A 27,279-nucleotide genomic window follows, 5' to 3' on the forward strand; every position below is an offset into this window, starting at 1 on the left:
CCGCCTTTACCCATCATCGCCCTGCAGACAGCACTACCACTGCAGCAAGGGATTCTGGGCGGGGTTGCAGACCTGCCTAAGACATGCAGATGAACATACAGCTATATTTGCATATTTGCTTTCCTGTGGAGGGTTTTTGTCACTTTTTTTACTCACCATAACTTAACTCAGTATTATGGTTTAGCCTATCCCATAGCCTCTCTTGCATTCCCAGTAAAATCAACCCCACACTGATGAGACCCATCAAGGTCGAAACAGCTGTCTGTGGGTAGTTTTCTGGGTATGCACCTTAACCCTGGCTGTGCTCAAAGCTGTGACCATGCAGCAAGCTTAAGCCTATAGGGAACCATGTTAAAAATGGTTATTGAGGCAAAAAGTGACACTGTGTGCTCATTTGCATGTCATTTCCCAGAATCCCTTGCTGCAGTGGAAGTGCTGTATGCTGGGTGATGATGGGGAAAGGCGGGGTTGCAGACCTGCCTAAGACATGCAGATGAGCATACAGCTATATTTGCATATATATGTGTGTGTGTGTGTGTGTGTGTGTGTGTGTGTGTGTGTGTGTGTGTGTGTGTGTGTGTGTGTGTGTGTGTGTGTGTGTGTGTGTGTGTGTGTGTGTGTGTGTGTGTGTGTGTATTGAGAAAATGTAAAAGACAGCGCCTTTCTCAGACAACACCCAAATTGCTGCAACCCTGATCCAGCAAAGCAAGATGACACACCCAGCACAGATGCTTAATAAAAATAAAAAGTATAAAAATACTGGTGATTAGGAACAGGTGATTGTATAACACCTCATGTATTGAGTAAAAAATGTGCCAAAAAGAATGTTAAAAATGGTGAAAAAGTGTGTGTGTGACAAAAAATATATATTAAAAATGAAAAAAGAAGAAAGAAGAATCTGGGGGCTGGCCTGGTGTTCTATGGCCGTTACATAGACAACATTATTCTAATTTGGGATGGACATTTGGAACATTTGGAGAGTAAATTAAATTCTTTCAACGATAATGATATGGATCTAAAATTCACATTCAATCTCAACAAAAAAAGTATAGTGTTTCTGGATTTAGATTTGGAGGCTAGTGACAATGGTGAGATCATCACCAAAACTCATTTCAAAACGGTCGCAACAAACAGTTATTTGCACAAAAGAAGTAACCATTACAAAAGATGGCTGGACAATATCCCCAGGGGCCAATTTCTCAGAATCAGGAGAAATTGTTCTCTTGATTCTGACTTTTTGGCCCAGGGGGAATTATTGGTCAAACGGTTTTTAGCCAAAGGTTATAACATTCATATCATTTTGGAGACATTCAGACAAGTGAGTGCTTTGGATCGTGTGGCTTTGCTCAACAAATCTAAGAAAAACTATTTGAAAGATAGACCAGCCAATGTTGACACAATAGGCAGATCTGTCAATTCACCCTTATTCATTACTACATATAACAACTCAGCGAAGGGTATTGCATCCATTTTAAACAAACATTGGAGCATTATGTTAAGGGATCCTATTATTGGTCAGAAGTTACCACCTAATATTCCTATCATCTACAAGAAAGCTAGAAATCTAAAAACTCTGTTGGCCCCCAGTCGCCTAAAGCAGACTATTGGTTTTCCCACAACTAGGATAACAGAAAAGGGCAATTCTACCTGTGGACGCAATAGTTGCCTAACATGTAGACATATAAGTAAGGGTGACCAAGTTATCTCATACCATAACAAATCCATTCATACAATAAAAGGTCAGATCAATTGTTTATCTACATTTGTCATCTATATCATCACATGTCCATGTGGTTATCAGTATGTGGGGAGAACTACACGGACTTTGAGCACAAGGTTTTTGGAGCACAGACGAAATATCATTCATGGAATCACTACTCATAACCTGTCTCGACACTTTTTGGAAAAGCACAACAAGGATCCATCTTCCCTGGTGGTGATGGGTCTAGAAATAGTACCTTCAACATTACTCAGTGGTGATAGAGTCAAGAGACTGAATTTAAGAGAGACCTACTGGATATACATGTTGGATACATTGAGTCCGGGTGGTCTCAATGACTGTATCAATACTAGTACTATTGTGTAGCATTCTCTTTCTAGCACACCGGTGGGATCTCAGAGGTCTGGGTTAAACGTGTGTAGCATGTTCCCTCTGTTTCCCAGGTGGTGGACTTAGTGAGGGACCCCTGGTCGGGATTGCATTTAAATTATTTGAGTATTTCATAAAAATTATAATACACACTTCATGCATATGCAATACATATGTATTTACACAACATTTATTTTGATTTATAACATCACATATTTATATTCACAACATATTTGTTTGATTGACACACAGTGTCAACATACACACTAGTCATCCTTTCACATAACATTTAATTTACATTTTTACATTTAGTTAAACATAATTTTTGCACAACCAAACAATCACTTTAATTATAACACACATTTTGTGATATACACACTAGCACATCATTATTAATAATAATCTCACAATCATGGATTGCTGGCTCTCTGACATTACGTCTCAAGATACAAACCCTTTCTCTTTAGGGTTGCTCGCTGTATTTATCTCTCCCTTCACTGTGGAGTTTGTATCTATCATTTACCCTCAATATGTATACTATATACATTATTCTATCCTATCTTTTTGGGATATGTCCTCACATGGTATTCTCATTATTTTTTGAGATAGGTCCTCACATGGTACTTTCATTCATTCATTTTTTCCTCACGCAATTTTTTCCTCATATAATTTTGATCATTTTTGTATTTCTTATTCATTTCAACTTTTTTTGTTATAAACATTTAGGTGTTTATGGTACACTTAATACATATCATCAATTCATGATGAGTAGTATGATGTTTTTCATCTGTCTCTACATCATTTCCATCTTGAAGAAAAGGTACTATTTATCTGTGTAATTTATTCAAGATGGTATATACAAGTAATTATAATTATATTGTATCATTTTATATCCCTATTCAGCATTGTCAGCCTATTTAGGATTTGATTCTCCAAACACACTATGATGGATCATAGTCTCATCCCTTCCTTTTAATCACACAGAGCGCAATTCAATTTTGGACTCTGTGTGATTACTTCAAGCTTGTTATATTCATAATTTATTTTTAATTCCATATATTTGATATTTGATTTATTGGTGTAATTGTAATATCTAGTTAGATCCATTGCATTCATTATCATAGATACATTGATATAGTTAATTGTTAACATTGATGATTTTTAAAATATGAAGCATTGATATTGAATAGAGGTACTGTATCATGTTAACTTATGTTCAAAATCTATTTTATTTTACTAGCCACAGGTGGTACAGCTTTGTAATTATCTGTATGTGATCAAGCATCTACAAATGCAATGAAATTCCATTTATTTACCATTTATTTATAGTGCTAATTATGTATTTATTGTTTTCTGTTTATTTATTTGTTTTAAAAAAAATTTACATTTATTTCAAATGTTCATTACACAATTACTGCTAATCCCAATACTGTTCTTTTATTCTTAATTATTTATTTATTCATTAAATCAATCAATCACATCTAGCACAGATGACCTTTAGGACTCTAATTGAATTGAACCCATTTTTGTATCGCATGATCTATTCGACTATGGGACTATAAATTACAAGTCAATCCAATTGGAGTACATCCCCTGATGAAATCCGCTGAGACAGATGAAACGCGTAGGGTCACGTGGCATAGGAACTACGGTGGTCGAGCAGTCCAGACACCAGAGTGAGGACGTCAGTGAAGGATTTCCCTGGTCCATGAGTTGTGAGAGGCTAATGGCGGCCGCACTGAACAGAGGTGTTCGGGTTTGAAAGGGAAAAGCCCTTTTCGGTGACTACAGCAGCAGCAACATCTATTTGCAGTTACTTCCACCGCATTCAAACGGAGGACGGCTGTGAATTCTCACGTCCATCTGGTGGATGGGCTGGTCCCATAACATGCCTTTAATTTATTGACAAAGTGTGAGTGTACATTTCTCTGTCCATGGAATATTAAACCTTTTATATCTGATTTTATACAAGGATCGGGCGCTTTTTCTTTATCTTTTCTATATGTGTGTATATGTATATATTATACATATTGGTGTGTGTGTGTGTGTGTGTGTGTGTGTGTGTGTGTGTGTGTGTGTGTGTGTGTGTGTGTGTGTGTGTGTGTGTGTGTGTGTGTGTGTGTGTGTGTGTGTATATATATATATATATATATATATAACTGAAATAATGTTTGTGTGTGTATTTGTGCCCCCTGTGATTGGCCGGCGGACAGCCACAGCTAATTGGCCTGCGGGGTGGTCTGACGTCACAGCAGGGCATGACAGTCGCACCACCCACACCCGGACGCAGCGCTTAACCTCAACCCGCCGCCGCTCATACCCTCTAGCATGAGCGGCACGCCACCTCACCTCAATCCGCAGCCCCTCACACCCTACACCCTCCCGCCTCACATCACCCGCTGCCTCCCGCCTCACCCGCGGGAGGACCGGGGTAGGGGGGAGAACAATCGCCGGGGTTGGGAGGGGGAGGGGTAAAGAGTGTCGGCTCCCGCATCACCCACCGCCGCACTGCCTCCCGACTCACCGCCTCACGCGTGGGAGCGCCGGGGACCGGGTATGGGGGGGGAGCATAAGCGCCGGGAGGGGGGGGGGGAACGAGCGCCGGCTCCCGCATCACCCATCGCCTCACACATAGCCGCTGCACTGCCTACCGACTAACCTTACCCACGGGAGCGCTGGGGAGAAGGGGGGGAGAACGAGCGCCGGGGACAGGGGGGGGGGGGGAATGAACACCGTGGGGAACGAACACCGGGGAATGGAGGAGATGGAGATGAGCGCCAGGAACAGGAATGAGGACCGGGGGGTTATGCAGGGGGGGGACTGTGATGTCAGGTACAGGTAGGCCCGCCGCCGGCCCCCCGCATCACCGCCACTCCCCCGCCTCCCCTCCAGCCGCACCGCACTCAGTCCCTCACCCCGCCACCTCAGGGGCAGGGGGGGAAGCGTCTGGTGGCAGGAAGCAACACCCACCCGGTGAAGGTAAGTCACCCATGTAGAGGGAGAAAGGGGGTGGCCTGGGATTAAAGGGGTTACACCCCATTTGGCCATCCCCTGACCTCCCCCGGGAGTCAAAGGGTTAACTGGGCTAAGACCCAGAACGGTGATTTAACCCCTGTAATGACATGTACATGTGTATTCCCCTGTTTTTTCCTGTTTTATTGTAACATCTGGTCTGCAGCACACACACTGGCACCATTTTGCAGGTTCCCATAGGCCGCCATTAGGGCTCAATGCTTCTTAATGGTGAATCTTGCTGGGGAGTCCGATTCCTGAGAAGACAAGCAGATGGCGTCCGAGAGGGAGAGCGGCGATTTCCCATTGAAAGTCAATGGGCTCATTGACTTCAATGGAGAAACCCTCGAGACAGCTTCCAGGAACAAGTTGGCTGCCGTCCAAACCGCTTAACCGCAAAGCGGATACAATTTCAATAGAAGAGCTTTGATCACTTACAAGTCAAGTTCAACGACAAGTGGCGTGGGAATAAACAATTCTATGGCCCCTAGGAATAAAATTCGTTCTGTCCTTAGTTCCTAGACTTCCCCCCACTCGACCACAACCGGGTCCCCGTATCCTGGATTTTTCCCATAGACTTCAATGGCGGCAAAACCCCATTGACCGGCTACGGTGGAAAACCCCCATTGACTTCAACGGCGGCATCGCCCCGTTGAAAGTCTATGGCGGGGATTCCCGTAGCCGCCAATGGCAGCGGTTTGCCATTGAGAGTCTATGGTGGCGGAACCCGTTGTTTTCAATGGGGATTTAGTGAAAAACCGTGATTTCTTTTAGTGGAGACTTTTGTATTAAAATGTAAAACGGTTTTAAGTGTATTTGTGTATCTCCGGTTTTCCAGGTCGTAGCAGGTCGCAAATTGGACCATAGGGTGTCCCAGTTCCGGCATTGAGAACTGGGAAGTTTGGACCTGCTGGACCCAAAGGAACCGGATATTTTAATATGTTCATGTTTTATCCAACATACTGTATTCCAAGATGTGGGTAAAACTCAGAGGAAATTCCTTTGCATACCAGAGTCGCATATGGCCAGAAAGGCGACCCCATGTCTAGGACCTGAGTATGTTTCAAAGGATTTTGTCACCTCCACTGTTTGCATGAGGGTGGAGACTCCTCAAACCAGAGTAGTCTTCAAGTGCTCCATTTCACACCTCACAACAAAGGATTTCCTGCCCTGTACTCCATTTGGTAGACTAGCTAGCATTCCTGATATAGAGGAGGGGTTATAGAAATGGGACCCCAGAGCTCTACTGCGCATATCCCAACTAGCCAGGGGGCATGGGTCAAAAAGTGTTCCCACGTTAACCACTGGCTGGAGTTAATTGAAAACCAATCCCCGGTACTCAAGGTTAAGGATAGGGCACAAAAGGTTTATAAACTGATGTTCACCCTGTATCCTTGGTCTTCAATTTATCATCTGATGGCTACCTGATTGCGAGAGAATTGCTATGCTATATACTTCTCATTCCCCAACCCCATAGTAAGTGTACTTCTTGTCTGTTACTGTATTATTCGTGTGTTCACCTATCCAAAGGAATAAATATACTTTATTATATCTAAGACTCGTTTCAGTTCAGACCCAGTGATAAATATATATCATCTGTTATATATATTTATGTGACCTTATACAGCCTGCCATACTCTCACCGTGACAGGCTTATAAATTAACTGGTGGCAGCGGCGGGATTGAACTGGACCTAGATTACAGTATTGTGCGGGGTACTGTGATCTAGTGGGGACTCGATGGTAATTGCGAGTTCCTGGGTCTAAAGATATTGAACACACGTTAGTGCAACAAGTAACGCAAGTTGTCACACCACCTCACCTGCTGCGATCCAGAACCATGAGTTACGCGGAGAATGACTAATACCTGAAAACTAGAAATCAGCTAAAAGACAAGTGCCGTGCCTATGGACTGGAATATGTGGACCAGGATGTCGAGGACATGGTTGCGGCAATAACAGCGCATGAAGCCGAGCTTGCAGAGTCTCAGGATACGACTCAGCTCGCCCTTTTACAGCCGCCCGGAGATCAGGGACTGAACCCTGTGCCGGAGCGGCAGGATCCCGGGGAGGGAACAAGTGGACCTCCCGGGCCAAGTGCGACAAGAGGGGCACTGTTGGCTGCAGCCACCAGTCCGTTTATCCCTGAAAAGATGGCACTGATCACCAAGTGGGGAGACCGAGGGACAGCGGAGGAGCGGCTGACGTTTCTCTCAATGGCCGTGAACAGACCCGCTTATTGCCCCCCGGTCCAACCCCGCAAAGATGAACTCCAACTGGACAAGCACAGTCTAACCAAGTACGTGGAAGGCACTGATCGGATTGACATGTTTCTAAGGAACTTTGATATGCAGTGCCGGCGGTACAAGGTGCTTCCCGAGCATAGGGTTACACGCCTGGACCCGCTACACTCCGGCTTGGCCAAACAGACTTTGATGGCACTTACAGATGAGTTTGCTGATGACTATGACCACCTGAAAGAACTTTTGCTATTCCAGCACGGTTTTACCCCCGAAGCTTACCGGGGTAAGTTCCGGCTTGAGGAGAGGCACCCTCAGGAGACCTATGTCACTTATGTGACCCGCATGGCTTTGTACGGGTTACACTGGGTGGAGGGCTCTGAGGCCAGGACTTACCAACGCCTGCTGGACCTCATCTTTCAGGCGCAGCTCATGCAGCAGTGCCCGCCGGCGGTGAGGGCTTTTGTGTATGATAAAAAGCCCAAGACCTACACCGAGGCGGCGAGGATGGCCGATGACTATGTGGTCAGCCGGTCCCAGATGACCGCCAAGGTACCAGCCAAAGCGGTAACCCCCCCGGCGCCGGCCAAGAAAGCTGTGAGTACCCCCCAGTGGACCCAAAAGCCGCCTGCGGGCAGCGGGTCACAGAAGGCGGGAGAGCTCCAGCATGAGCGCCGGTGCTACAATTGCAACAGCACTGGTCACCTCAGACCAGATTGCCCAGAACCCCTGCGTTCCAACAGACCCTATCCCGGTCATGGAAACAACTCCCAGCGAGGCGTCCCATGTCACCCTTATCCCGGGTTCATCGGTGCCTACAGCCAGGAGTGGAGGACATCTCAGCGCAGACCTGCAGCGGACGGACGGCCGTAGCAAATATCTTACCCCGGTCACAGTCGGTGACCGGCAAGCAGTCGGCTTGCTTGATTCAGGAGCTGCAGTGACCCTGGTCCGACCTGATATGGTCCGGCCAGAGGAATTGCTCCCAGGCCCTGGGATGCAGATCACTGTGGCCGACGGAGAACCACGTTTCCTGCAGGTGGCCCGCATCTTTTTGGATTGGGGGGTGGGCAAGGGTGTGCGGGAGGTGGGGGTTTTACCCGGTTTGGATGCCGACATTCTTTTAGGCAACGACCTGAGACCGATGACCTGCACCTACGACCGTGTGCCCCAGCCCGCTGCAGTAGCGGCGGTTACCAGGAGCCAGACTGCGGCAATGCCGGCGGCGGCCACTCCAGTCCCCCAGCCTTTGGGACCAACGTTAGTGGAGGGCACAGAGGAGCCCGGGGAGGTAAGCCAGGATCAGTTGCAACCACAGGCTGACTTACTGTTTCCCCTTACCTTGTCCCCTTCCCCTGACAATGACATGACTGGGGGGTGGCCAGACTTAGGAGCCCAGTTTAGGGAGGCAGTGAAGGCAGACCCTACCCTGGCTGGCGTGAGACTTTGGGCGTCCGAATCTCAGGCAGGGTAGGGCACTGAACGCTGCCTATGGTATAAGGGACTCCTATACAGAGAAGAAGGGAACCCGGGGATAGAGGAGGGATTGACCGGTAAGCGACAGCTAGTAGTGCCCCAGGGGTACAGACAGCAATTGTTACGGGTAGCTCACTCTATTCCGTTAGCGGGACATCAGGGGGTCACTAGGACGCGAGCCCGGATATTGCAGCGTTACTACTGGCCGGGGGCATCCCGAGATGTGAGCAATTTCTGCCGCTCTTGTGATGCCTGTCAGCGAGTAGGTAAGGCGGGCGACCATGTGAAGGCACCCCTGAAACCCCTACCGATAATAGGGGAACCCTTCCAGAAGGTAGCGATGGACCTGATAGGACCCCTCATGATTCCTAGCAGGTCAGGGAAGCGCTACATCCTCACGGTGGTGGATTTTGCCACCCGGTACCCTGAGGCGGTAGCGCTTGGTACGATAAGTGCCAAGACAGTGGCAGCAGCTTTGCTGAACATTTTTGCTAGGGTAGGTTTCCCTAGTGAGATCCTAACCGATCAGGGGTCGCAGTTCATGAGTGAACTGTTACATTGTCTCTGGGATGCCTGCGGTGTACAGCACCGGCGCACTACCCCGTACCATCCCCAGACCAACGGATTATGTGTGAGGTTTAACAGGACCCTGAAGCAGATGCTTCTGACCTTTATAGAGGCGGAGGGGAAGGACTGGGAGATTCACCTGCAGCACTTGCTGTTTGCATACCGAGAGGTACCGCAAGAATCTACAGGCTTCTCCCCCTTCGAGCTACTATATGGCCGCAGGGTACGTGGACCTCTGGACCTATTCCGTGAGGGATGGGAAGGGGAGACTACCGCTACTGATGCTTCAGTGATCCAGTATGTGGTAGATCTCAGAGACCGGTTACAGATGCTCATGGGGGTGGCCCAGGACCACCTCAGGGCTGCTCAGACCAAGCAAAAGCAATGGTATGACCAGCAGGCCCGTAGCAGAGAATTCATCCCCGGACAGCAGGTACTTGTTCTCAAACCCACTCGGAAGAACAAGCTGATGGCTGCCTGGTCGGGACCGTACTCGGTTATCCAAAAGGTGAATGAGTGCAACTATGTTGTACAGGTGGCGCCTGAGAGGCACAAAACATACCACCTCAACATGTTGAAAGAGTACAGAGCACCGAGTATGGGAGCAGTGCTGGCCATTTGTAGCCTGATCTCCTAGGGGAGGCAAGGCAAGGAAACACTGTAGAGCAGGTAGAGACAGGGGCACAGTTGAGTGCTAGGCAGAAGGGAGAAGCCAGGGACATGCTAGCTCAGTATAGCGCCCTCTTCACTGACATGCCAGGGACCACACATCTCACCAAACACCCAGTACACACCGGGGACCTGCAGCCTCTGCATAAGCACGCTTATAGAGTGTCAGCAGAGGTCAAGACCAGTATGGAAAGAGAGATTGAGGAGATGCTGACCCTATGGGTAATTACTCCGTCCCAGAGCCCTTGGGCAAGTCCAGTAGTCCTAGTTCCTAAAAAGGACAAGACCACCAGGTTTTGTGTGGACTACCGGTTGCTCAACGCTGGTACGGTGTCCGATGCTTACCCCATGCCCCGCATGGATGAGTTACTAGATGAACTCGCGGGGGCAAAGTATCTGACCACCATGGATTTGAGCAAAGGCTATTGGCAAATCCCACTGACCCTGGAGGCTAGGGAGAAGTCAGCATTCATCACTCCAAGTGGCCTCTATGAGTTCTTAGTGATGCCATTTGGGATGAAGAATGCCCCGGCTACCTTTCAACGCCTGGTCAATAGGTTACTGGAAGGGATGCAGAGCTATGCCAGGGCTTACTTAGATGACATTGCTGTCTTTAGTAATTCCTGGGAATCCCACATAGGACATGTGGCTGCGGTGCTGGGTAGGATCAGGGAGGCTGGGCTTACCTTAAAACCCACTAAGTGTATGGTAGGGATGGCAGAAGTCCTGTACTTAGGGCACAGGGTGGGTGGAGGGCATCTCAAGCCAGAGCCAGCCAAGGTAGAAGCCATAGTTGAGTGGCCTGTTCCAAAAACCAAGAAACAGGTCATGGCATTTTTGGGCACCACAGGATACTATAGGAAATTTGTCCCACAGTACAGCGCCCTGGCCAAACCCCTGACTGATCTGACCAAGAAGCAACTGCCTGTGCTTATTACTTGGACTCCTGCCTGTGAAACTGCGTTCCAGGCCCTGAAAACTGCGCTTGCTGGAGCCCCTATACTGGCTGCCCCAGACTATACCAAGCATTTTCTTATATAAACTGATGCCTCAGACTTTGGTGTGGGGGCTGTGTTAAGCCAGGTGGGGGACGACGGCAAAGAGCACCCTGTGGTGTATCTAAGTCGCAAACTGCTCCCCAGGGAAGTGGCTTATGACACCATTGAGAAGGAGTGCTTGGCCATTGTGTGGGCACTCAAAAAGCTTCAACCATATGTATATGGGAGGGCTTTCACGGTCCTCACAGACCACAATCCCCTGAGTTGGCTACAGAGGGTATCAGGGGAGAATGCCAAGTTGCTGAGATGGAGCTTGGCTTTGCAAGAATTTGAATTTACCATTCAACACAAAAAGGGCAGTGAAAACAGCAATGCTGATGGACTTTCACGCCAGGACTATCCCTCTGAGACTGAGTTCTATAATGGTGCCAGCAGTGCCCCACTCCCCGTTAGGGCCAGTGGGCCACAGGACACTCATTAAGGGGAGGTGTAGAGGGAGAAAGGGGGTGGCCCGGGATTAAAGGGGTTACACCCCATTTGGCCATCCCCTGACCTCCCCCGGGAGTCAAAGGGTTAACTGGGCTAAGACCCAGAACGGTGATTTAACCCCTGTAATGACATGTACATATGTATTCCCCTGTTTTTTCCTGTTTTATTGTAACATCTGGTCTGCAGCACACACACTGGGATCCATCCGGGAGCACAGGGGTTAATAGTGGTATAGTGATTATAGCCCTTTGTGTAATTTTCCCGCCTTTTCAGGCACCATTTTGCAGGTTCCCATAGGCCGCCATTAGGGCTCAATGCTTCTTATTGGTGAATCTTGCTGGGGAGTCCGATTCCTGAGAAGACCAGCAGATGGCGTCCGAGAGGGAGAGCGGCGATTTCCCATTGAAAGTCAATGGGCTCATTGACTTCAATGGAGAAACCCTCGAGAGAGTTTTCCAGGAACAAGTTGGCTGCTGTCCAAACAGCTTAACCGCAAAGCGGATACAATTTCAATAGAAGAGCTTTGATCACTTACAAGTCAAGTTCAACGACAAGTGGCGTGGGAATAAACAATTCTAGGGCCCCTAGGAATAAAATTCGTTCTGTCCTTAGTTCCTAGACTTCCCCCCACTCGACCACAACCGGGTCCCCGTATCCTGGACCCCCGATAAGGGTCGAACCGAGGAGAGCGGGCCGCGCCATAGGTTCCAATGGCGGCGGCAGAAACAGCTCAGGAAAACGGCTAAGTGTCAAATGCAGAAATGTGGTATTCCATAGCTCCAGTTCCGGAGGGTCCAGAGAGTCAGAATTTGGGGTGTCTGTAGCCACTGCTCCAGCATCACTGCAGAACCATCCTTGACCCTCTGGGACCAACCCGACGGAGTATGGACCCCCTTGAAAGTTCGGGATTTTTCCCATAGAATTCAATGGCGGCCAAACCCCATTGACCGGCTACGGCGGAAAACCCCCATTGACTTCAACGGCGGCATCGCCCCGTTGAAAGTCTATGGCGGGGATTCCCATAGCCGCCAATGGTGGCGGTTTGCCATTGAGAGTCTATGGCGGCGGAACCCGTTGTTTTCAATGGGGATTTAGTGAAAAACCGTGATTTCTTTTAGCGGAGACATTTGTATTAAAATGTAAAACTGTTTTAAGTGTATTTGTGTATCTACGGTTTCCCAGGTCGTAGCAGGTCGCAAATTGGACCATAGGGTGTCCCAGTTCCGGCATTGAGAACTGGGAAGTTTGGACCTGCTGGACCCAAAGGAACCGGATATTTTAATATGTTCATGTTTTATCCAACATACTGTATTCCAAGATGTGGGTAAAACTCAGAGGAAATTCCTTTGCATACCAGAGTCGCATATGGCCAGAAAGGCGACCCCATGTCTAGGACCTGAGTATGTTTCAAAGGATTTTGTCACCTCCACTGTTTGCATGAGGGTGGAGACTCCTCAAACCAGAGTAGTCTTCAAGTGTTCCATTTCACACCTCACAACAAAGGATTTCCTGCCCTGTACTCCATTTGGTAGACTAGCTGGCATTCCTGATATAGAGGAGGGGTTATAGAATATGGGACCCCAGAGCTCTACTGCGCATATCCCAACTAGCCAGGGGGCATGGGTCAAAAAGTGTTCCCACGTTAACCACTGGCTGGAGTTAATTGAAAACCAATCCCCGGTACTCAAGGTTAAGGATAGGGCACAAAAGGTTTATAAACTGATGTTCACCCTGTATCCTTGGTCTTCAATTTATCATCTGATGGCTACCTGATTGCGAGAGAATTGCTATGCTATATACTTCTCATTCCCCAACCCCAAAGTAAGTGTACTTTTTGTCTGTTACTGTATTATTTGTGTGTTCACCTATCCAAAGGAATAAATATACTTTATTATATCTAAGACTCGTTTCAGTTCAGACCCAGTGACAAATATATATCATCTGTTATATATATTTATGTGACCTTATACAGCCTGCCATACTCTCACCGTGACAACCCACCCCACCCAGTCACTGCCTCCCAAAGTCACTGCCAATCCCACTGCCTCCAACCCACTACTTCCCAAACTGCCTCCCACCCACCCAGTCACTGCCTCCCTAACACACCCACCCAGTCACTAAGTCACTGCCTCGCAACCCAGTCACTGCCTCGCACCCACCCACCCAGTCACTGCACCCACCCAGTCACTGCCTCGCAACCCAGTCACTGCCTCGCACCCACCCAGTCACTGCTTCGCTCCCACCCACCCAGTCACTGGCTCCCACCAACCGCCTCCCACCCACCCACTAAACAGTCACTGCCCAACACCCACCCACTGCCTAACACTCACCCAGTCACTGCCACCCACCCAATCACTGCCTCGCACCCACCCACCCAGTCACGGCCCGTGACCAGGGTGGTGAAATTGGACCTGTGAAGGGGGGAGGGGCGAGCTGTAAAAGAGGGGGGGGGAATCGGACATGTGAACGAGGGGGGGGGGTAGGAGCTGTGAAGGGGAGGGAGCAGAGAGAGAGTGGGAGCAGCAAAATTAAATCCCAGGCAACGCCGTGTATATCAACTAGTATATATATATATTTATATAAAATAAAAAACAAATACTCGATACCGTTCTGTCGCTAACTAAATGCTTTTATTTGTGTGAGCTTTCAAGATACTCGGATCTCTTCTTTGGGCAATGTTTTGCTTTGATGAATGCTTTGGTCAAAGGGTTTAACTAAATTACCCTTTTTCAAGAGCTATATAGGTATTTCACTGTGTATTTTTGTCATATTGGATGCAGCTTTGGGCTTCTCTGTTTTTTTGTTATATACATTTAGGCTCGCCCAGTAGCACTCCACCCTTCTCTATCCTGCTCCTGACTGACTTGTGGTGCTCCAACGCGCCAAATGTATTAACCCAGTCATCCGTGCTTCTAGCAGCCCTATTAGCTGTGCTGCGCCATGTGATAGTAGCTCCAGAGGCTCATGGGACATGTAGTCCCTGCGCGGAGCCAGTCTCTCTAAGGCCTCGTCCATGGTTGCTGCTTGCTGGCGGAGGCGCACTGAGGCTCCCGCTCAGCACTGAGCCCCTGAAGCCGCAATTAGAGCGGCTTTAGTAGGGGCTCGCCTACGCTTCCGCGCGCTTGCGGAAGCGTAGGTCTTACCAGAATTTTAGATTTCCCCGCTTGCCGGCACGCAGGGCCGGTCACGTGAGCGGTTCGACCAATGAGGGGCGAACCAGCTCCGTGACATCACTGGCCCGCCCCCGACACACCCCCTGATGGCACGCTGACTAAGGCTAGGGAAAGCACCCGCTTTCCCTGAGCCTCAGCACGCCTCAGCACGCAAGCAGGTAACATGGCCGAGGCCTAATGGCCGCCGCTAGCGACCGTACTGCGCATGCGCGAGTAATCTATGTGCATGCGCAGCAGATCCAAGATGGCAGCGCCCATACCGGCGTCCTGGTCGCCGGAGCTCCGCGGCGGATCGCCAGCCCTCATGCCACAACGTCCCTGCATGTGCCGCTGTAGCCTCCCCCTGCTCCGCTCCCACATCAGAGGTAAGGGAGAGACTGGGGAACCTGGCTACACGTAGATAAGGTGGGGTGAGAAAGGGATGTCTGAAGACATTGGAAGGGTAATAAAACAGTGACAAGGAACAGCATGGAGGGGGAAGGGGATTCTGTGGAGGGGGGGGAAGGTATGGATAAGAATATTGGAGAGGGCAGGCATGATAATTAGAAACAATTGTTAGTGTGTGAGAAACCCCATATCCGCATTAAGTCCTCTTGTTTTGGTGTCAGAGTTATCATTCTGAGTTCAAATGTTTTCTGTTCTCGGTGCATTTAAACATTCCATTGAGGATTTAGATTTTTAAATAATTTATGGAATGATCTGGTTGTGAGAACTGATGTTCCACTGGTGAGCAGTATCTTCCTTCTTCATGGTGTTGTATAGAGTTTTTTTAATTTAATTGTTTTATTTTCTGCCTTCCTAACCTCTGTTTTAGCCATAGATTCCTTTGTAAACCAGTATTGCTGACCTGTGGAAGAGGAGAACTCTCGAAAGCTTGTCCTATGTGTGACAAACGGCTTACTCCGGGGCTCCGTCGTTTGTCCGGGACTGTTTAGAACACGGTCTTTTAGGGTAGGTTAAATGATGAGGCGTCACGTACTGTTCCTTTAAACAGGCTATGCCTGGTTTATTCAGTCCCAGGCACTGAGACTGCCACAGTGCATACAACAGAAAACAGATCAAAACAAAAGCTGCTCACCTGAGCGATAACTTAACTTAGATATCCCTGACTCAGGGTTGGAAGTGGCTTTTCCACTTCCAACATCAAAACACGGTACTTTTGCAGTCTTACACAAATGAACAGAAAGATTGAACCTGTTTGGGGAAGAGGCTTCTCCCCTCTGTAGTTCAGCAGCCTTCCAGCCTCCTGGCTCTTGTGGGGAGACCAGAGCAAACAGGAAATCAGTCTTTCATACCTGATTCTTAATTAGCATGACAGGTGACAGAAATCAGGCAGCAGACAAACTCTGGTCTGGATCTCTCATCCCTCAGTTCCAGCGCTTGCCAAACTGTGGGATGGAGTGTATGTATTATAAGGCTGCACTCCCAGGCCAAACAGGATAGAAACTGTCTAGTATCCTGGGAGCCCTATATACGGAATTTATTACCATCCCCTGGTTTCTGTCACATATCCTCCCCCCCAGCTCAGACCTCGAGGGATGAGCGACCATGGATATTAGGGAGTGCATCCTTGACAACCCGTCAGCATTGCCATGTTTGTGCCCTGACCTGTGTTCCACAGAAAATTTAAAGGGTTGTAGGCTTAGGAACCACCTGGTCACTCTAGCATTCTTTTCCCTGTTTTGACACATCCAGGTAAGGGGTGCATGATCTGTGACCAACCGGAATTTTCTCCCCAACAGGTAGTATTTGAGCGTCTCTACAGCCCACTTTATTGCGAGACACTCTTTCTCTACTATGGAGTAATTTTTCTCCTGGGGATTTAGTTTCCTACTTAAATAAAGGATGGGGTGCTCCTCACCTTGAGACTCCTGGGAGAGTACCGCCCCCAGCCCTACCTCAGATGCGTCGGTTTGGACTACGAACTCTTTGGAGAAGTCAGGTGTGACCAACACTGGTTGGGCACAGAGAGCTTCTTTCAGGCTTCTAAAGGCCTGTTCGGTTTCGGGGGACCACTTTACCATTAGCGGTCCTCTTGCTTTTGTGAGGTCAGTTAGTGGGGTTGCCTTAGTTGCAAAATTGGGAATAAACCTTCTATAGTACCCAATTAACCCCAAAAAGGTCCTTACTTGTTTTTTTGTAACTGGCCTTGGCCAATTTTGTATCGCCTCCACTTTGAGTGTTTGGGGTTTGAGTAAACCTCTGCCAATAGAATATCCCAGATACTTGGCCTCCTCCAGACCAATAGTGCATTTAGCGGGGTTAGCAGTTAGTCCAGCTTACCGGACTGCGTCAAGCACAGCTTGGACCTTTGGAAGGTGGGATTGCCAATCTTCACTATGGATTACCACATCATCCAGGTAGGCGGCAGCATACCGAGCATGTGGTTTTAAAATTTTATCCATCATTCTTTGGAATGTGGCGGGAGCTCCATGTAAGCCAAAAGGCAACACCTTATACTGAAAGAGGCCGTCTGGGGTTGAGAAGGCTGTCTTTTCTTTTGCCCTTTCTGTGAGGGGAACCTGCCAGTACCCTTTTGTTAGGTCTAGGGTTGTGAGATATCGGGCTTTGCCCAGTCTCTCTACAAGTTCATCTACCCTGGGCATAGGATAAGTATCAAATTTTGACACCGCGTTTAGTTTCCGGTAGTCATTACAAAACCTTGTTGTACCATCTGGCTTTGGGACTAAGACTATAGGGCTGTTCCACCCACTTTGGGATTCCTCAATTACACCTAGTTTTAGCATTTTTTTAACCTCTAAACTTATAGCCTTTCTTTTGGCCTCTGGGATTCGGTACGGTTTAAGGTTAACTCGGACCCCCGGTTCAGAGACTAGGTCATGTTCAATTACGCTAGTTCTACCTGGCCGTATAGAGAAGATTTCTTTGTTTCTTCTCACTAAATTCTGAACCTCTCGTTTCTGATGAACAGACAGGGTTTCAGCTATGCTAACCTCTGGGTCAGTTTCTTGATTCTCTGACGGACCTGGGGGTACTAGGGTTAACAAGACTTCTCTATCTTTCCAGGGCTTGAGTAGGTTTATATGGTAAATTTGCTCAGGTTTCCTCCTACCTGGCTGTCTTACCTTATAATTTACTTCTCCCACTCTTTCCAAGACCTCATATGGCCCATGCCATTTAGCAAGGAATTTACTCTCCACGGTGGGAACCAGAACTAGTACCCTATCACCTGGGAAAAAAATTCTGACCCTAGCACCCTTATTATACGTATTCCTCTGTGCTTCTTGAGCTTTCTCCATGTGTTCCCTCACTATGGGTAGGACTGCAGCAATGCGGTCCTGCATCTGGGCAACATGCTCTATTACACTTCTGTAAGGGGTAACCTCGTGTTCCCAAGTCTCTTTGGCTATATCCAGTAAGCCCCTTGGGTGTCGGCCATACAATAGTTCAAACGGGGAGAAGCCTGTGGATGATTGGGGAACTTCCCTAATGGCAAATAACAGGTACGGTAACAAACAATCCCAGTTTTTCCCATCTTTATCAACCGCCCGCCGTAAAATGCTCTTTAAGGTTTTATTGAACCTTTCCACTAAACCATCTGTTTGTGTATGATAGACTGAGGTTCTGAAAAGCTTGATTTTTAGGAGTTTACATAGCTCTTTTGTTACTTGGGACATAAATGGTGTTCCCTGGTCAGATAGAATCTCTTTAGGAATCCCGACCCGGGAAAACAGAACTACTAACTCTTTTGCTATGTTTTTAGCTGAGGTGCTACGTAGGGGAACTGCCTCCGGATATCGGGTGGCATAATCTAATATTACCAATATATGCTGATGTCCCCTAGCAGACTTTATTAGGGGTCCTACTAGATCCATAGCAATCCGGTCAAATGGTACCTCTATTATGGGAAGGGGTACCAATGGGCTGCGGTACGCCTTGAACGGGGCGGTGATCTGACATTCTGGGCATGAGGAACAATAATTCGTAATTTCTGCCAGAACCCCAGGCCAATAGAAGCTTCGGAGAACCTTTTCTTTTGTCTTTTCCACCCCTAGGTGTCCCCCCAATGGATGACTATGTGCGAGGTGTAATACTACGTTACGGAATGTCCGTGGTACCAACAATTGTTTAGTTGTAACTGATTTCCTTTTATCAACCCGATATACTAGGTCGTTCTCTACCTCGAAGTAGGGGTAAGCAAGTGACCTATCTGGTTGGCCAGGAGTACTATTCTGGTCCCGTATATTTCCCCTTGCTACCGCTAATGTGGGGTCCTCCCACTGGGCTTTCTTAAAACTCCCAGGACTGACCTCTAGGTCAGCGAGGGTCTTATCCGGTTCTGGGGTGGTAAGTGTCTGCTCAACATCTTGATTTGGGGTATTCCCTACCAAAGTAGTGATGGGGAAGGGAATTTTACAGCACTCCTCCTTTTCCCCCTTCTTATTTGGGCCCTCGTCAACCTCCATTTCTGAAAAAGGGAAAGGATTTGTTTCTTCTAATACTTCGTTATGGTCCGCTATTGAACTCTGGGCGCTATTCTGAGCGGGGGACCACATTTTTAGAAAATGGGGAAAGTCGGTCCCTATTAACACATCATGTGCCAGTTTGGGTACAATACCCACCTTGAAATCTAAAGAACCAAACTCTGTTTCAAAAAAAACATCAACAGTGGAATATTCATGATTATCCCCATGTATACAACAAATTGCCACTCTTTGTGAACTGTTTCTCTGTTTCTTCTTAATGGGCAAGAGGTATTCGGACACTAGTGTGACCATGCTCCCAGAGTCAAGAAGTGCCCGAACCCTCTTACCATTAACCTTTACAAATGCCCACAGATGGTTATTCAAGGGGTCCTCTGGGCTAGGGCCCATACATTGGGACAACAGCGAATAAGGTTCCACGCTGTTGCATTGCATGGGCTCATCATTTAGTGGGCAGATTTTTGCTGTGTGGCCCCTCTCATGACAATTTACACATTTAGGTACATAGTCTGTGTCCCACTTAGAGCCTTTTCCCGGCTCCCCATGTTGGCTATTGCCCTTATTGTGCGAACCACTGTTGCTTGTGCTGCGTGAAGGGGGTCGCCGCTCTTCAGCGCCCCTTAACCCCGGTACCCTTTTACCGTCTCTGGAAGAGTCCTGGAACCTCGGGTAGTGGGGTTGCTCCACGACTGTGGGTTGCGGGTGCCCTTCTGCTGCATTGTACCTTTCTACGAGGGCCACAAGCTCATCCGCATTGTGGGGGTCACTCCGACTGACCCAACGGCGTAAGGCAGAGGGAAGTTTCCTCAAGAACTGGTCCATGACCAACCGTTCCACGATGTGGCTGGCTGAGTTGATCTCGGGTTGTAGCCACTTCCGGGCGAGGTGGATGAGGTCATACATCTGGCTTCGGGTGGCTTTATCCATCGTGAAGGACCATGCGTGAAACCTTTGGGCGCGAACAGCCGTGGTTACGCCGAGGCGGGCGAGGATCTCGAACTTCAATTTTGCATAGACGTTTGCTTCGGCTGGCTCTAGATCAAAGTAAGCCTTCTGGGGTTCGCCGCTTAGGAAGGGTGCGATTAGACCAGCCCACTCAGCTTCTGGCCATCCCTCTCTCTGTGCCGTGCGTTCAAACGTGAGAAGATAGGCTTCCACATCATCCGAGGGTCCCATCTTCTGAAGGTAGTGGCTTGCCCTGGTCATTTTCGGAACTGGGGCTGCCGCTGCCAGTGGAAGGTTACTGATAGTCCCCCTCAGGATCTCGAGTTCCTGCTGTAAGCCCTGAGCGAACCGCTGTTGCTCCTCTCTCAGCAAGCGGTTTGTCTCTTGCTGGTTTGCATTCGCGTTTTGCAGGGCTTCATTCGTCTGTTGCTGGTTTGCATTCGCCTGTTGCTGGTTGGCATTCGCCTGTTGCTGGTTTGCATTAATCTCTTGCTGGGCTATTAGCAGCTGTTGCTGGGCTGCATTCGTCTGCTGCTGGTTTGCATTATTTCTTGCTGGGCTATTAACAGCTGTTGCTGGGTTTCATTCGCGTCTTTCTGGGCAGCGACATTGCGTACCAGCGCACCCACCACGTCTTCCATCTTGTTTGCAGAGGATGAAAAAAAAACTTTTTTTTTTTTTTTTTTTTCTTTCAAAGTTCTTTAACCCGCAGACCCCCTAGTGCTCTGCCCGCATTCTCCACCATATGTGACAAACGGCTTACTCCGGGGCTCCGTCGTTTGTCCGGGACTGTTTAGAACACGGTCTTTTAGGGTAGGTTAAATGATGAGGCGTCACGTACTGTTCCTTTAAACAGGCTATGCCTGGTTTATTCAGTCCCAGGCACTGAGACTGCCACAGTGCATACAACAGAAAACAGATCAAAACAAAAGCTGCTCACCTGAGCGATAACTTAACTTAGATATCCCTGACTCAGGGTTGGAAGTGGCTTTTCCACTTCCAACATCAAAACACGGTACTTTTGCAGTCTTACACAAATGAACAGAAAGATTGAACCTGTTTGGGGAAGAGGCTTCTCCCCTCTGTAGTTCAGCAGCCTTCCAGCCTCCTGGCTCTTGTGGGGAGACCAGAGCAAACAGGAAATCAGTCTTTCATACCTGATTCTTAATTAGCATGACAGGTGACAGAAATCAGGCAGCAGACAAACTCTGGTCTGGATCTCTCATCCCTCAGTTCCAGCGCTTGCCAAACTGTGGGATGGAGTGTATGTATTATAAGGCTGCACTCCCAGGCCAAACAGGATAGAAACTGTCTAGTATCCTGGGAGCCCTATATACGGAATTTATTACCATCCCCTGGTTTCTGTCACATACAGTATGACATAAATTGTTAGTCCAAATAAAAAAGATATCACCTAATACTGAAGAACTCATTGATTCTGCACTATTGCAACTGGACTAACCCGGATATATATATATATATATTGGTGATGTATTGGACTTTTTTGGACTATACATTCCATGTACAGGGTTTGCAGGCTGTTGGAAGAGCTCGTGTATTTTTTCAGCATTAATTGAACTTACCATTACCATCTTGCATTTGGAATTAGCTTCTCCATTGTATATTCTACTGCTGCTTTTTCTGCATGTTTGATTGTGTTGCATGTTCTTTTTATATTGGCATCCAGGCATTTTGGTATGAACTACGTACTCTGCATGTGCACATATATTTATGTAGTTACCTTTCCCTTCTGTAAGGGAGCGGGGGACACGTTCCTCATGGCGTGTCCCCCCGCCGGCTCTGAGCGCCGCCGCACATGCCGTGCACCCTGCCGCCGGGTCCCTACCTCCTCCGGTCGGGCACCGCTCCGCTCCTCTGCGGCACACGCCATCTCTGCCTGCACGCTGCCGGGTCGCGCGCACAGGAGCCTTACAGGGCGCGCGCGCATCCGATCCTTTCTGCCTGCCCCCCGCACGGCTGGCCCCGCCCCCCGCCTGCCGCAGAAACTAAGGTCACTCCACCACTCACCTAGCTTCTCCCTCCTCTAGGTCCCTGAGCCTATCTCAGGGCCTGCCTGGGCACACCTCCGCTCCACCTCTACCCCCTATTGGTCCACCAAGATATATTACCCCAGTCTGCCCTCTCCTTCCTCGCTCTGCATAGTTTCTTGTGGCTCTAGCTGTTCGGAGTTCTATGCCTGGCTCTCTTCTGTGTTTCAGCTCTCACTCCTGTACCAACCCTCCCCTATACTACCTTTGGACTTGATCTCTGCTTCCATTTTGACTACGTGTACCTCTCTACCCCCGGACCTGGCTTTGGACTATGACTACGCTGTTTTCTCCTATCCTCGACCCACGGCTTCTGGACTTCACTACTCGGACCTCTGGCGCCCCGGACTCGGCAAGTATCTGGCTAACCCTCTCTCACCAGACCCGGCAACACACCCTACCAACCTCTGGGCATGCCCTCACTGCTGTGGGTGCGTGTTATACCCTTACCCACCTCAGTACTGGGGACTGGTCTGGTCTGCGGGCAGTACAGCGTTACATTATGCAGAGCCCACCAAATGCAGACCCCCCAAGGTGTGACCATGGAGCGCTGGCAATTCTTGAGCGACCAATATCCTCCGTGGCACAGCAGCTTTCTAACCTCTCCCTTCGGGAACCACCGGCGGCGCCTCCTCCCCCCGCTCAGGTAGCTGTGGGCGCTTCGGAACCACGTATCCCTCCGCCTAACCGGTATGCCAGAGATCCGCTCACTTGCCGGGGATTCTTAAATCAATGCGAGATCCAGTTTGAGATGTTTCCTTCCCGGTTTCCCACGGACCGCTCTGAGGTAGCCTATATCTACGCCCTGCTGACGGGTGACGCTCTAGCTTGGGCCGCGCCTCTCTGGGAACTCAGACCTGAAGTAACCCAAGATTTTCCTAGATTCCGGCGAGAATTCCAGCAGGAATTTGATACTCCGGCCAGTAAGGAGACCGCCGCTTCATCCCTGTTTTATCTTTCCCAGGGTCGCAGGTCGGCAGCGAGATACGCATTGGAGTTCCGCACGATCGCCGCAGAGACTCGTTGGAATGATGAAGCTCTTTCAGCAGCGTACTGGCAGGGCTTGGCCGAACCGCTCAAGGACGATCTGGCAGCTCAATCTCGTCCCTCTTCGCTAGAGAATCTCATCGCCCTTAGCATTCGAGTGGACCAACGCCTCCAGGAGAGACGCCAGGAGCATCAGCGTCCCCGGTTCATGTTGCCCACTGCAGCCTCTCCTAGACCTCCTCCCCGGGCCCTTCCGGCATTGGATGCCCCAGAACCGATGCAAATTGGCAGTCAACAGCTCCGGTTTACCAAAAGAACTCACCGCAGGAACGAAGGTCTCTGTTTTTACTGCGGCTCCCCGGATCATCAAGTACGTCACTGCCGCTTGAGACCGGGAGACGAGAACGCCCAGTGAGGTTTGTGGGGCTCTCCCTGGGTACCATCTCTTCTTGCCCCTCTCCCCCTGAAGAACCTCCTAAGACAATTCTGTTGCCTATAATCCTCGAGTGTCCCAACGTCCGGGTGTCAGCCTCAGCATTCATCGACTCCGGGTCTGGTGGTAACTTTCTGGATCACGATTACGCACTCAACAACCAGATTCCTTTAATCAAGAAGAGGGTACCAATCGGTCTCGAAGCAATACTGTAGATGGCCGTCCCCTCCAGCCAGCGTTCATCACCTTGGAGTCTGTTCCCCTCACACTTTCCACCGCGGATGGTCACACTGAGGTTATGATCTTTGACGTCTTTCACTCGCCCACAGTCCAGGTCATTCTGGGATTACCCTGGCTCCAGCTGCACAATCTGTGTGTAGATTGGACGGGCAAATCGCCGATTCAGTGGGGTTCTTCAGTGAAGAATTCTGGAAAATCCTCCGTAACCACGCTCGCCGGCCTTGAGACATCCGTACCGACTCCCTCCACGCTTCCTGATGTTTACCGTGATTTCAAGGATGTCTTCAACAAGACCCAGGCTGAGGTTCTACCACCACATCGCTCGTTTGACTGCCCCATACAATTAAGCCACACTCCCCAAGTCTAAATCGTACCCCCTTTCTGTGCCTGAGACCGAGGCTATGTCTACCTACATCCAGGAAAACCTCAAGAGAGGTTTTATCCGGAATTCCACCTCTCCAGCCGGGGCTGGATTCTTTTTCGTGAAAAAAAAGATGGCTCAACAAACTTTCTGTTAAAAACCGGTATCCCCTTCCTTTAATCTCCGAACTTTTTGATCGGCTCCAAGGAGCCTCTATATTCTCCAAACTCGACCTCAGAAGGGCGTACAATCTGATTCATATAAGGGAGGGCAACGAGTGGAAAACCGCTTTCAATACACGCAGCGGCCATTATGAATACCTCGTGATGCCGTTTGGCCTCTGCAACGCCCCAGCCGTATTCCAAGAATTCATTAACTAAATCTTTCAGGACATTCTGGATATCTTCGTCATAGTGTACTTAGATGACATTCTCATTTTCTCCAAAAAACCTAGAGGAGCATATCCACCACACCAGGGTGATTCTTTCTCGTCTCCGCGCAAACAAGCTCTACGCTAAGATGGAGAAATGTCTCTTCCACTAATCTTCCACAGCCTTTCTGGGTTATATCATTTTCGACAAAGGCTTCACTATGGATCCGGAGAAATTGAGGGCTATTCTGGACTGGCCGTTACCTAATTCCCTAAAAGCAATCCAGCGCTTCCTCGGTTTTTCAAATTACTATCGGAAATTAATCCGCAACTTTTCTAATACAGTCCTCCCCATTACCGCCCTTACCAAAAAAGGGGCCGACCCTTTGTTATGGTCCCCTGAAGCCACCAAGGCGTTTGAATTCCTCAAGAGAGCCTTCGTCTCCGCTCCCAACCTTCGTCACCTGGACACGTCTCTTCCCTTTACTCTTGAGGTTGATGCCTCTGATATTGGAGCAGGGGCAGTACTATCACAAAGGTCCACTCCTCAAGACAAACTCCACCCTTGTGGCTTCTTTTCTAGGAAATTTTCTTCGGCCGAGAGAAATTACGACTCGGGAACAGGGAACTCTTGGCGATCAAGCTAGCCTTACAAAAATGGAGACACCTCCTCCAGGGTACCAAGGAGCCGGTAGCCATCCTCACCGACCATAAAAATGTATTGTATATCGAGGGGGCCCGTAGTCTGGGTTCTCACCAAACTCGCTGGGCACTTTTTTTTCCCGTTTCAACAATACGATCTCGTACATTCCAGGCACCAAGAATGTCAAGGCCGACGCACTTTCATGTCAGTTCTCTACAGAAGAGAAATCCGACAAGGTTACGGAAACTATCCTGCCTTCAAATTGCATAATTTCCGCCAATACGTTTGACATCCTGGATAAAATCCCGGAAGCCCAGGCCCATATTCCCAGGAGATTAAAAGTGCCAGAAGGACGCCTGTACGCCGCTCCACATTTTCGCCACAAAATCCTGGATTGGGGGCGTTCATCCAGATCGGCTGGTCACCCTGGTTTTAAAAGGACGCTAGACTTAATTAAACGTACCTTTTGGTGGCCAAAGATGAGCAAGGATATTGAGGACTTCACGAAAGCTTGTCCAGTATGCGCACAGAGTAAGTCCGTCCGACATAAGCCATCGGGTCTCCTTCTGCCTCTTCCCATCCATGAATGCCCTTGGACGCATGTATCCATGGATTTCATAGTGGAACTTCCACCCTCCAAAGGGATGAATACGATCCTTGTAGTAGTGGATATATTTTCCAAGCAGGCACATTTTGTAGTTCAACAAGACTAAAGACAGATGTCAACAGAGCCAGTGCTACAGCAAAAATACTTATTCCACCCTATCAGATGTCCCCCTTTTTAACTCATGTGTGCCTTTATTTAATTAATCAGGTATGCAATCTTATACCTGCCCTGATTATTCCTCCCATGAGGGAGGAGTTAAGAAGTTTTGCTATTTCCAGCTGACTCACTGATCTGATGATGCATACGTCACATTAACAGCGACTACATATACAGCCTCAATTAGTCATCACATCAAGCCCCCGGACGAAGCAGGTGGCGAAACGTGCGCGTCGGGGCTCTCTTGTCTGTCCAGGTTCCAGCGGTGTCCCCAGCTGTTCTACTCCTTCCTTACTGCAGTTTCAAGTTTGGCACCATCACTACTTATGGAGCGTGCACACTATGGCGGCTGAAATCATTTGAATCTACTATCATCCTTGCAGTCACAGACGTTCAGTTACTTCAAACCCCCTTGAACTTGTGCTAAGTATTTTTGTTGTAGCACTGGCTCTGTTGACATCTGTCTTTAGTCTTGTTGCCCTACTGTGTGTGCAAATCTAATGCGCACTGCCACTGTGTTATGCCATTTCATTCATTGTTACATGCACTTTATTCTTAGGACATAAATCAATAGTACTGCTGACCGGCCGGTCCAAGTGTTAGGAAGCATATCATTTGCTTCCACACTACTAGGTTAGGATGTCTGTTTCTCCATTTGGGATTTATCATTGATGCTCATACTGTATGGCTACCCTTTTACATTTTTTTTCCATCTTCCTGTGTCTCTACATGTGATATTTGCTATTATGCTAGTTAGATCAGGTTTTGTATGGTTATTTTGTAGTACTAGTGTAGCCCTTTTGATCTCAAATTTTTTCATTGTTCAGTAATTACAATATTAGCTTTGTAGACACTGCGGACATTTTTATTATTTGTGTAATGTGTTTAAATACGTTTTTATATATTTTTGTATGCTAGAGTGCTATTTTGGGATTCTTTTTGTTCTTTGTTTCTGTTGCCATATATTTGTGTGTGTGTGTGTGTGTGTAGCACTTCACAAAGAAAAGCTGTAACTAGAAGTGGGTATAGGCAAACAGATAACAGGCACACCGGGTCTTTATAGAAAAAATGAAAAATGAACTGACTCATATCCACATTTGGCTAATAGTAGTCTTGAGAAAGGCTTTATTAATTACTTGAACCGTCGATATGAGTTGTGCGTGTGTGGTGTGGGGGAGTCACTATCTATCTATCTATCTATCTATCTATCTATCTATCTATCTATCTATCTATATATAAATCATCTTTCTTTATATACCTATATAGGTATATATATATATATATATATAGCTCAAGCCCGTTATAGCGTGATCCGCTACAACGCAGAACCGCA

The 27,279-nt window shown here is 48.3% G+C and overlaps 1 protein-coding gene across 1 annotated transcript in view; it reads right to left on the minus strand.

Annotated features, from left to right (window-relative positions):
* The window catches only part of LOC142496677 (uncharacterized), a 66,648-nt gene that overhangs the window by 1,350 nt on the left and 38,019 nt on the right, over nucleotides 1-27,279 (minus strand). The window lies entirely within an intron of this gene.

This window comes from Ascaphus truei, chromosome 6 (assembly GCF_040206685.1).
Source record: "Ascaphus truei isolate aAscTru1 chromosome 6, aAscTru1.hap1, whole genome shotgun sequence".
NCBI lineage: Eukaryota > Metazoa > Chordata > Amphibia > Anura > Ascaphidae > Ascaphus > Ascaphus truei.